This window comes from Rutidosis leptorrhynchoides, chromosome 8 (assembly GCF_046630445.1).
Source record: "Rutidosis leptorrhynchoides isolate AG116_Rl617_1_P2 chromosome 8, CSIRO_AGI_Rlap_v1, whole genome shotgun sequence".
NCBI classification, from domain to species: domain Eukaryota; kingdom Viridiplantae; phylum Streptophyta; class Magnoliopsida; order Asterales; family Asteraceae; genus Rutidosis; species Rutidosis leptorrhynchoides.
In genome coordinates, this window is record NC_092340.1 from 48,041,402 (window position 1) to 48,054,880 (window position 13,479).

General features: G+C 33.2%; 1 non-coding gene across 1 annotated transcript; it reads right to left on the reverse strand.

The window, feature by feature from the left end:
* Nucleotides 1-8,351: 8,351 nt before the first annotated feature.
* Nucleotides 8,352-8,458, reverse strand: LOC139865085 (small nucleolar RNA R71). The gene has a single exon (XR_011764614.1). It is a non-coding gene; the product is annotated as a small nucleolar RNA R71 (small nucleolar RNA).
* Nucleotides 8,459-13,479: the final 5,021 nt, after the last annotated feature.

Below are 13,479 nucleotides of genomic sequence, written 5' to 3' on the forward strand. Positions count from 1 at the left end.
GTAAAAATTTAGGATTTTTCAGATGACTTTTTTTTATCCGCCCTGATTATCAACGGAGTACGAAATTCAGTTCGTGAAAGGAATAGTAAACGACGGCTAACTTTCTCACACGTTTTAAATTTAATTATATTATAATTATTATTATATTATTAATATTATACCCGTGAAACAATATGATAATTGGAGAACACTGCATTTGATTTCAATCATCTAATCTCTCTCACTATCTATCTATCTATATTTATCTAATTATTAGGGATGTATATAACATACACATCTACTTATGCAGACAAAAACCACTTCAACCTCAAACATACACCACTTCTTCTTCTTCTACTTCAACGATCACCATTCATCATCAAATTTGGTTCGTCTACGTTTATGTCCGAGACCAAACAACACCCCCTTCTTTATTTCAAACACCATCTACAACCAAATACCACCACTCGATCATTTTTGTTACAAAACGTTCGCTTTTTAATATTGCAGCCAAGGAACCAAACAAACCACACATGATCAATATGTTTTCACTTTTAACACTATTGTTGTGCAACATTAATCATTACCACCACTTTGGCTCACAACATCACCTTCAACCTTGGGCCACCATGACCGAAGCATCACCACCACTTCTACACTCTCATCACCGCAACCACCTCTTCAACCGTGAACACACCACAACCGTCACCACTTCTATTTTACTATTTTGACCAACCAAACACCTTCACACCCCTGGACCATCTTCTATACTGCTACAGCCCTCATTCTCTTTCTCTCGTTCAATCACAAACCTTTATGAAACCCATTGAAAACCCACTCAAAACCATAACACCACTTGATCACCACTTGCAATCATTAACCTTCAATTCGTTCCACTTTGTTACAATCACTGTAGTGCTGCTACTACTCGTCGTGTTGTTGCTATTGCTCTATTCTCGACTGCTCTTTCTGTTAACGAAAGGTGATAAAGGAAAGTGATGATGAACGTGGATGATAAAGGAGTGAGTGACGATATAATGATGATGGATGGGGTATCCAGGAAAAACTCGTGGGTTCCAGGCACTATCTTTTTTTGTTTGTTTGTTATTGTGGCTGCTCAATTATGTTAACACATGTCGAATATTTGTTAATTGCTTCTGCTTGGGCCGATTGCATATAGAAATCAAATTGGGCCATTAATTATACTTTGACTTGTGAAGCATTGAATCATGTAAGTGTTTTTAGGTTGGGCCGTAAGTGTTTGGATAACATGGCTACTACTTCTATTTTTTTTTTGTACACAATCAATACTCATAATATAATTTAAGATGTTGATTATAATTAAGATGATAAAGATGATGGATACTAAGAAGAATAGGATGATGATTAAAATAAGAACTATGATGATTTATGGTTATGATGTTAGTAATTAGAATGACGATTTAGATGATGTTGATGATATATGATGATGATGGGGATGATAGATAAAGGGATTTGATGATGATTTTATGAAGAAAACCGTTATGTATATGTCAAATAAGTTGAAATGCGAGTTAATGCAGAAAGACATAAATGGTTGAGTGGTTTAAACGTGTGGGTTTGAACGAGAGGTCTTAGGTTCAATTCCAGTCCGTGGCAATTTTTTTTTTTTAAAAAAAGAGGAAGAATTAGGACAGAAGAAGATATAGCTAAAATAGAAATAAAATGAGAATTTCAATAGAAAGATAGACCGGATTGAATGGTTAGGGTGGTGGCGGGTATTCGCAGGGTCTTGAGTTCGAATCTGACCTGCAGCATTTTTATTTATTTATTTAAACTACAATCACTTGGGCTAATTAAATAGGTTAGTTAATCTTGGGTTGTGAAATTGTTAATTGGGCCGTTAATTACTGTTGGGCCGAAGGTGTCCTTTTGGATTAAGCAAGTTGGGCTTGGAAAATCATTTAGGAAGAAATTGAGGTAATAAATATACGGGTTATATATTCTGTGTAGTGATACAAAATCAAAAAAACTGAATGGTTCAACTAGTTTAGGTGTTGGTCTTGTGGACGAGGGGTCGCGGGTTCGAGCCCGGGCATAGACACTTTTGTTTTTGGAAGCTTTTCATTTAAGGTATTATTATTATTATTATTATTATTATTATTATTATTATTATTATTATTATTATTATTATTATTATTATTATTATTATTATTATTATTATTATTATTATTATTATTATTACAATTATATTATTATTACTATCAATATTACTAGTAATATTATTATTATTATTACAATAAGAGTTAATCACATAAAAATTTACTTAATAACACTATATTAAAAAAATTTTTAATATAAAGTATATAAAATAAATATTAAGTTATTAATGAAACACATAATTTATTAAGATAGTATTTGTATCACTAATTATATATATAAAATTGTTCGATTACAATTATATGTGTTAATATATATAAATGATATAGGTTCGTGAGTCCGAAGCCAACCCTGCATTGTTCAGTTGTTCAATGTCGTCATATGTATTTTTACTACAAAATACAGTATTGTGAGTTTCATTACTCCATTTTTAAATGCTTTTGCAATATATATTTTTGGGACTGAGAATACATGCGCTACTTTTATAACTGTTTTACTAAATAGACACAAGTAATCAAAGCTACATTATATGGTTGAATGATCGAAGCCGAATATGCCCCTTTTTGCTTGGTAACCTAAGGATTAGTAAACCGATCTACTAATTGACGCGAATCCTAAAGATAGATCTATTGGGCCTAACGAACCCCATCCAAAGTACAGGATGCTATAGTACTTCGAATTCGTTTTTATCATGTCCGAAGGATTTCCCGGAATGATAGGGGATATTCTTATATGCATCTTATTAATGTCGGTTACCAGGTGTTCAATCCATATGAATGATTATTTTGTCTCTATGCATGGGACGTATATTTATCAGAAATGAAAATCTCGTGGTCTATTAAAATGATGGAAATGATTATTTATGTTAAACTAATGAACTCACCAACCTTTTGGTTGACACTTTAAAGCATGTTTATTCTCAGGTATGAAAGAAGTCTTCCGCTGTGCAATTGCTCATTTTAAAAATATTACTTGGAGTCATTCATGACATATTTCAAAAGACGTTGCATTCGAGTCGTTGAGTTCATCAAGATTACTATTAAGTCAATTATAGTTAGATATATTATAAAATGGTATGCATACCGTCAACTTTCGATGTAATGAAAAATTGTCTTTTCAAAAACGAATATAATGTTTGTAAAATGTATCATATAGAGGTCAAGTACCTCGCGATGTAATCAACTGTTATGAATCGTTTATAATCGATATGGACTTCGTCCGGATGAATTAGGACGGGTCGCTTCAGTTGGTATCAGAGCGATGGTCTTAGCGAACCAGGTCTTGCATTAGTGTGTCTAGCTGATAAGTCGTTAGGATGCATTAGTGAGTCTGGACTTCGACCGTGTCTGCATGTCAAAATTTTTGCTTATCATTTCTAGTCGAAAATCATCTGTTTATCATTCTTAGGAAATTACCTGCTTATCATTATTAGTCTAGACACGTCTTGCTACATTAATTGCATGAGTAGTGTATAGACAAAATTCATATATTAGCGTATCTGCTACTGTAGACTTTGCCTGACAGCTTCCGTAGACTCCTCCATAACTTATGAGATTTTAGTATTATATATGCGTATGTAAATTATGTATTGCAAGGTACTAATATACATCCTATAATCTATTTCTTATCGAAAATCCTTCATATGATCGTACGAGATGAATCCCTCAACCAGTTCGAGTCCCTCAGATTTCGATAGCTATTCCGATAGTTATTCCGACAGCTATTCCGACATGGATGTTCACCAAAGCTCCAGAGGCAATGTCACCAGAATGAATCAACCAATCATCCATCCCCGATTCATCTGATGAGTTCATAGTTGACTTAATCAATGGAGACGCGAAGAAGGCGATCTTTTCCACCAACCAAATTGCCCTCTTGGCGAAGAACCTGAAACACTTACCGGCGAACCTGTTCGAAACACCATTCTCACATTCATTTTCAGAGTATTTTGCCACGATTATATTCTATACAAAATTCTAAACCTTATTCAGCCGCTCGTTCCGACCGACAATTATCCCGGAATAATGGAAGAAGTCAACGAACTACGCGCCTGAGTTGTAGCCTTGAAAAATATGGTGCAAAACGTACCAGCTTCAGCAACATCAATGGCACCAACAGTACCACCAACATCAATACCAGTACCATCAACAACACACGCTTCAACATCACAATCTGTACCTCGAGCATAATCATCATTCTACATGACATTCTACATCCTTGATCTTCGTTCGACATGACGATTATGTAATCTCTAATGTTTTAGAGATTATGTATTCTTGTTCTAACGGTAAATCAAATGAGTTTAATATCATATTGACTCATTAAATCCATGATTACATCTGAAGAAAATATATATGTAAGTATATTTTCATAAAGATTGTAACTAAAAATTCTTCTGTACAAACTGTTAATGGTGAAAATATTTTAACGGGTAGGTAATACTCGAGGAATATTTAGATTTCACATTAATAAGTTACATTGTACATTCTTCGAATCTGATTCAACAGTCATTTACTATCCTACTTACATCCACAGATATATGTATCCGTTCACCGCAGAATAACCTATTTTTATTCAAATTCATAATTGGATTTTGATTTATCAGAATCAAACAAGTGGCATAATGAAGAAAATATTGGACAGAATAAAATTTGTTAGAAACAAACAAATTAACTATGAGAAATTTTGTTAAGAATCCACGCTAACTGTTCCTAGCTAACTGTTAATTTCATATTACCTTTTATTTATCGCAATTTATTTATCGCAATTTTAATTCTCGCAATTTTATTTATAGTCATTTAATTTCTGTTATTTATTTTACGCACTTTAAATATCAGGACACGTATACAAGGTTTTGACATATCATATCGACGCATCTATATATATTATTTGGAATAACCATAGACACTCTATATGCAGTAATGTTGGAGTTAGCTATACATGGTTGAGGTTGATTCTACAATAATATATATAGTTTGAGTTGTGATCGAGTCTGAGACATGTACACGGGTCACAATACGTATTAATTAATTTGAATATAATATATTAAACTTTATATGAATTATTGAACTGTTGATAATGCTAAAAACGAACACATATTTCATAGCATTATCCCTCAAGAAAGACAAGATTTTAGTTGCAATTGTTCTATTTACAAGTGATATTCGTTTAAATAATAAAAGGTGAAGACAAAAGGCAGATTCGACGATTTGAAGACGCAAACGAGTAAAAAGCTAAAAAGTACAAAGTACAATCCAAGTGGTTCAATATATTGATGAGAAACGTCTAAAAATTACAAAAGTACAAGCCGCAAAATGTAAAGTACAAGATATTAAATTATACGAAAAGGCGTTCGAAAATTCGGAACCGAGACATGAACCAACTTTCAACGCTCAACGCAACGGAGCTGAAAGTACAAGTCAACTATGCACAAGAATATAATATAATATTTAAATAATTCATAATAAGAATAATAATAAATAATAAACAGTTGTTAATTGAGCATAGTTAAGGGGTCATAAGTGAAAATTTCAAATCAACATTTGCCTATAAAACGAGACTACGGAGAATGAAGAAAGACACACCTTTTTCCAATCTTCTTTCTCTATATATGTAATTTATATATATTTATAATTATAATTTTAATTTAAGTTTAATAATAATTGAGTTATTGTAAGAAATGTTTTACGGGTTTTAAAGTCGGAACTCTGTCCGTGTAACGCTACGCGATTATTCACCACTGTAAGCTATGTTCTTCCTTTTTAAATTAATGTCTCGTAACTAAGTTATTATTATGCTTATTTGAGCCGAAGTAATCATGATGTTGGACTAAATATTAAAGATTGGGTTATTGGATTTTGTACCATAATTAGGGTATGGACAAAAGACCGACACTTGTGGTCATTGGACCATGGACCATTAATAGATGGGGGGTATTGTCTAATCGAATGACAACTCTTTGGAGTCTGTCGAACCTATCTTCAAATTAGTTAATCTAATAATTATTAAATGATTATGCATGTCCTATTTAGTGACGTTTATACGACATCTTTTACAATCATTTAATTAATCAATTGGGTTGGGTAATTTATTATTCATTCTGGCCAAGTGGGTAAATTAATAATCATGGACTAATTAAAACAGGGGTGGATTACATACAAGGGTAATTGGTGTAATTGTTAACAAAGTATTAAGACCTTGGATTACACACAGTCGATAACCTGGTGTAATTATTAACAAAGTATTAAGACCTTGTTACAGTTCGAATCCCCAATTAGTTGGAATATTTGACTTCAGGTATAAGGTTAATTTGACGATCATTTTATAATTATGACTGATGAACTATTATGGGCAAAAACCAGATAGGTATCAAATAAATTCAGGACAAAGGACAATTAACCCAGCATAATAAATTAAAATCAAAACGTCAAACATCATGATTACGGAAGTTTAAATAAGCATAATTCTTTTATTGTATTTCTCATCGTACTTTCATTTACTCGCAATTTTATTTATTGTCACTTTAATATTGTTATTTATTTTATGCACTTTAATTATCGTCATTTATCTGTACGCTTAAAATATAAAATCGACAAGCCGGTCATTAAACGGTAAATCCCCCAAAAGTTACCTATAATTACTATATCTAGTTTAACTACTTAATTAACTAATTTGACCTAGTAAGACACCCAATAATAGTGTCCACGGATCGACCTCCCGGACTTTACCTTAGCTATATTATTACACGATAGGTATACTTGCCTTTTGTGTTTTAGTTTAATTTAGGTGATTTCCTGTAGTAAATAAATATAAAACTGATAGCCGTTTCATACACACCCTCTAGAACACATTAAGTTTTTGGCGCCGCTGCCGGGGGCACTTTTTGTGTCTTCACGGGGTATTTAAGTTTTTTTTTGTTTTTTTTATTGATTAAAGATATATTAATTTAAATATAATAATTTAATAAATATAATAATATAATAATATTGAATAAAATATAATAATATAATAATATTGAAATAAAATATAATAATATAATAATAATTTTGAATCAAATTTGAATCGTAAAGTTTTAAAAAGTCGTAAAATCCCTTAAGTGCTTTTTCTTTAGACTAAGATTTAGGCGGCTTAAAATTTTGCGACGCCGTGTTAAAATTTTAGTATCATTTTAAGTAATTGCCGTTTTTCATTTAGAATCCCTTTTAAGTTTCGACGCGCTACTTTCTTATTATTATTTTTCGACCTTTTATTTTTTTTTTCTCGACGTTTTTCGATGCGCTTCTTTTTCTTTCTCATTTCTACGCTCTAGTTTTTAGGACATAGAATTTTCTATTTCTTCTCTAAAATTTCAAACGAAAAATTATTTTAAGCGATTAAATTGATAGACATCCAAATTTTCTGGTTCGTAGTAACAGTTGGATTTGTTAGTGGCGAGTTGTGGGCTTCCGATTTAAAGGGTCCTGGCTACCTGCTGCATCTATTGGCTATCCAAAACGTGGGCAAAATCAGAAAAGTCTATTAATTTGATAACTTATATAATTTTTATATTTATAACTAATAGGATATTCAGTGAATGCATCGAGCAAAACGTTCACCACCTTTCATACGTTCACCACCTGTAACTCGATCAAGGCACCTAGCCAATATTGTTGCCGTTGATTTTTCTTTAGAATCATTATCTAGTCGAACAAGTTCTCCAACTCAAATTTCCGATAATCCATTTTTTGAACCCGACTTCACAACTGAGAATCCGGAGGATATTCAAGGACAATTCCAAGATCCTGAACCACTAATCATTCCTCCTGAACCACAAATAGTTAAATCAGAATCTTCTAGTGATTCGGATTCAACATATTCAATTATAACCTCAAAGTATGGAAGACCGAATGAGAGCCACACGCACGGGCCAAGGTCATGCCATTAATCAGCTAGATGTTAGAGCATCAGATTTTGAAATCAAAGGACAAATCCTACACATGATCACCAATCAGTGCCAATTTGGTGGTACAACAAAAGAAGATCCAAACGAACATCTTCGAACTTTTAATAGGATTTGTAATCTATTTAAAATCTGAGAAGTTGAGGATGAAACTATTTATCTTATGTTGTTCCCATGGACTTTAAAAGGAGAAACCAAAGATTGGTTAGAATCGTTACCTGAAGGAACGATTGACTCATGGGATATTTTAGTTGAGAAATTTCTTTAAAGATTCTTTCCGGCATCTAAAGCCGTGAGACTTCAAGGAGAAATTGCCACGTTCATGCAAAAGCCAAATGAAACGTTATATGAGACATGGACAAGATTCGGAAGGATGTTGAGAGGATGTCCTCAACACGGTTTAGATACTTTTCAAATAGTGCAAATTTTTTATAAAGGCGTCGACATCGCCACACGAAAAGACATCGACACAGCAGCTGGTGGTTCCATTATGAAGAAAACCGCAACCGAAGCTCACAAGATCATTGATAACACATCATCCCACTCTCATGAGTGGCATCAGGAAAAAGATGTTTTTCATTCATCTAAAGCGGCTAGAGCCGATTCTAGCCATAACTTTGATTCTGTTTCCGCAAAAATAGATGCTTTCGAGATACGAATAGAAAAGATGACTAAAGATATTCACACAATGCGAATCAGTTGTGAGCAATGCGGTGGACCACACTTAACGAAAGATTGTAATGTTGAGCAAACGATGGAACAACGAGAGAATGTTTCCTACATAAACCAAAGGCCGGGAAATAATTATCAAAATAATTATCAACCGCCAAGGCCAAACTTTAATCGAAATCAAAACATTCTTTACAATCTAAATGGACCCAATAATAACTCATACAACCAACAAGGTCCGAATAACCAACCAACTCAAAACAACACTTTCAATCAACAAAGACCTGGCTTGTATAAACCACCACAACAAACCGAAGAGAAAAAGTCAAATCTGGAAGAAGTGGTATTGAAGCTAGTTGAATCTCAAACACAATTTATTGAAACTCAAACCCAAACGAATGAGAGGTTTGATCAGTCATTTAGAACTCAACAAGCTTCCATTTTGAATCTAGAAAAACAAGTAGGTACTCTTGTTAGATTGATGAGTGAAAGGAAACAAGGAAAGCTACCGAGTAATAATGAAGTAAATCCTCGGAATGAAAATGTTAACATGGTATCAACAAATTCTAAAAAACCAACACCAGAAGATGGAAAAGTTTTAGATATGAGTAACAATGAAGAAGTTACAACACCACCACCACCCGAGTATGTAAAGCCAGTGGTGGCACCATACAAAACACCCATCCCGTTTCCAAGAAAAGGAGTTGAGTATGAGCAAGTGATAGGTAATAAAGTTTGTGATACCTTTGGAAAAAAGAAGAAGAAGAAGAATAAGAAAGTGCAAGAAACAAAAATCGTAGAAGTAAACCCGGTGAAGACAGTTCCACCAAAACCTCCACCTAGGGTAGGTGATCCGGGTGAATTTATTGTTCCTTGTCTACTTAGTGACTGTGTCATGTATGATGCACTAGCAAATTTAGGTGCAAATGTGAGTGTTATGCCTTTTTCATTATATAAGAGATTATGAGTAGGTGAGTTAAGTCCAACGGATATGAGTGTTCGACTCCTTGATCAAACCATTAAGCACCCAGTTGGAATTGCTGACAACCTACCCGTTCAAGTAGGTAATTTAACCTTTCTAGTCGAATTCATTGTCATTGACATAGAAGAGGACCCAAACATTCCTCTAATTTTAGGTCGACCATTCTTAGCATCCACCGGGGCATTATTTGATGTAAGAAAGGGTAGAATGACACTTAGTAATGATGAGAAATCGATCACCTTTATGATTCGAAAGTCTAAATCTCCACCAACCAAAACCGTTGAACCAGCAAAAATGATTGGTAAGAACCATGTTGTTTTACCAACTCCAACGGTAGTGCTCAACAATAATAAAATGCCTAAGTGTGGGGAAAATGAAGTAACACCTAATGATGACCTGATAACAAAGAACCCCGTTGTTGATACGAAATTAAATGATCCCGTTATTAATAGTTCAATGCAGAAACTTATTAAACGAATTCGCGATGCTAGAACCAAGGGGAACTTTAAGTTATGTAACTGGTTAGTATCCAATCTGTCGCCTAAAGAAAAGGCAAAATTAGTTGAATTTGTGGATATTACACAAGAATCCGACCAATGGCTTAAAGCAAAAGTCACAGATATGCAAGTTGATTATGGTCCAAGAAAAATTGACGATGAAGTTAATCACAATTTTGACACCACAGCTACCTAAGTGTGGGGAGATTCAAAATGTTCTAAAAAGAAAATGATGTCTAGAGTTAGTTGTTCTGTTCTCGTGTAGTTTCGAGAATGGAATCCGATTGGTCTTTTCCACTAGCAGACACTAAAGAACTAGTTTTCTCCCCCCATTCTGAATTTTTTGTTTTGTTTTGTAGATTTTATATGAAATTAATATGCTTTTTAAATTTAAGTTTTGTGTGATTTTAAAAACAAAAATTTACTTTATTTAATTAAGTTTAAAAAAAATGATTTCTAAAATTCGTCGTGAGTTAAACACTAGGTCATTGAACCGAAATTGCTTTACCCGAGGGCGGGACGACAAATTTTGTTATCATTATTTTTAATTTTATTGATTTAAAGTATGCCAAAAAAATATTAGATTTTATAAATTTTTGAAAGTGGGGTAATATACCAAACTTCAAAAATATGTATATATGTTTGTAGTTTATCTTATGTACAAAATAGGGTAAAACAACGCACTTTCAAAGACTGTCATTAAGTTCCGCAAAAGCTACTAATTTTGACGACAAGACGCAAAATATCAAATGTGAAATAACAACAATATGTTTGCAAACTCGGTAATTTTAATCATTTTTCTACACTAATCACCCTCATGAATTTAAATTTTTACCTATTTCTTGCAAATGAGGTAATTGCAAGATCTCAAGTGTGGGGAAGGGTTATAAATTCTCTTGGGTTTACACTTAGTTTAATTGCCCAATTTTGTGAAAATTTGAAAAATTTTCAACTAAATGAATTCAAAATCATGTTTATACATATTTATGAACGATAAAACTAGGTGATACTACCGAAATTATTGTTACCTTGGAAATGACATAAATTCAGAAACAACCCAAAACGCTTGAATTCATTTAAAATGGAATAGAGGGGAATAAAAAGGCAAAGAAAGAAATAAATAAAAGTTGAGTGTGGGAAGAATTCACCAAGTTCTTTAAAACATATATCACATATCTGTACAAGCTTATTGCAGGTACTTTTATTTTGGACTAAACTAATCAGTTTTACCCGATTTAGAGTAATATATTTGAAAGAAAGATGGATCTACACGATGAATCAATTCCATCATTAAAAGGAAGTAAAGTCTTCCGAAAAAGATACGCGCTTCTTGATTTAGGTCAAGAAGTTGTCGTCCAGACCAGCTGTAGGTTGACGAAAAATCTAGAAAAGTCATCACTAAAATCATCAGGAAATCCACGGACCTCAGCATCAAACAGGGTCGCCATGTGGTCAGACTTATCCTAACCATGAGAGGATCTGTCTCGTAAAATGGGGAGGGCGCCGTGCAAATTAGCTTGATAAGACTAATGAATCAGACCCCCAGAAAGGATAATCTCCTTAAAGATTAAAAATCAGCTTTTAAGCCTGATATTACTCAATCCTTGAGATTGACCTTAAAGATTGAGAATTCAAACTCATGGAATTCGATGATATCTAAACTCGAGCTTGAGCGAGAAAATATTTTGATCAAAAATTAAAACCGATTTGTTTTCTAAAAACCCATTTTCAATGCGTTCATTACCATTGAACATAAAATCCTAAGGAAATTCACCTGGAATTCATTAGGTCACCTGAACCAAATCGGGTGTCAACCGTAAGAACGGTGGTTGCGTAGCATGGTCGAAGACAGGACCTTGTGCCAGACGAGAAAAATTATAGGATGATCTTTACTATTGCTCCTACAAAGGATAGTAATAGCATCCGACACGTTTTACACCATGAACAAATGCATGTCATTAGACATTGCCTTAACAGTTTCTTGTTCATCGCTTTCCTTTACAACCGGACGGTAGTTTACAGAAAGGTAATATACGGGACAAGTAAACTGGATGTGTTGCTTTCCTAATACAAGGTTAACAAGTGGGTGACACAAAACCGTAAAGTTTTAAGCTAAAATTTTAAAATCCGAAACCCACAAAACCCACAATAACATTTTGCAACACCGGTGAAGGGTTATTCCTAAAAACTTATCTAGGATAAAAACTAGATTGAATTTTCAAAAGATCAAATATTTTCATAAAGATCCAATTTCCTAACGGATCTAAATTTTTATAGTCATGTGAGACTGTAAACCACATCGTTACTATCATTGTTCATAACCGCCGTATTGAAATCACTGATTTACAAAGGGTGAAGAATAAAGAAGTGATTCAAGTATGATTTTATTTCAAGACTATATTGTTTGAGGACAAGCAACGCTCAAGTGTGGGAATATTGATAATGCTAAAAACGACCACATATTTCATAGCATTATCCCTCAAGAAAGACAAGATTTTAGTTGCAATTGTTCTATTTACAAGTGATATTCGTTTAAATAATAAAAGGTGAAGACAAAAGGCAGATTCGACGATTTGAAGTCTCAAATGACCAAAAAGCTAAAAAGTACAAAGTACAATCCAAGTGGTTCAATATATTGATGAGAAACGTCTAAAAATTACAAAAGTACAAGCCACAAAATGCAAAGTACAAGATATTAAATTATACGAAAAGGCGTTCGAAAATTCGGAACCGAGACATGAACCAACTTTCAACGCTCGACGCAACGGAGCTGAAAGTACAAGTCAACTATGCACAAGAATATAATATAATATTTAAATAATTCATAATAAGAATAATAATAAATAATAAAAAGTTGTTAATTGAGCATAGTTAAGGGGTCATAAGTGAAAATTTCAAATCAACATTTGCCTATAAAACGAGACTACGGAGAATGAAGAAAGACACACCTTTTTCCAATCTTCTTTCTCCATATATGTAATTTATATATATTTATAATTATAATTTTAATTTAAGTTTAATAATAATTGAGTTATTGTAAGAAATGTTTTAGGGTTTTAAAGTCGGAACTCTGTCCGTGTAACGCTACGCGATTATTCACCACTGTAAGCTATGTTCTTCCTTTTTAAATTAATGTCTCGTAACTAAGTTATTATTATGCTTATTTGAGCCGAAGTAATCATGATGTTGGACTAAATATTAAAGATTGGGTTATTGGATTTTGTACCATAATTAGGGTATGGACAAAAGACCGACACTTGTGGTCATTGGACCAT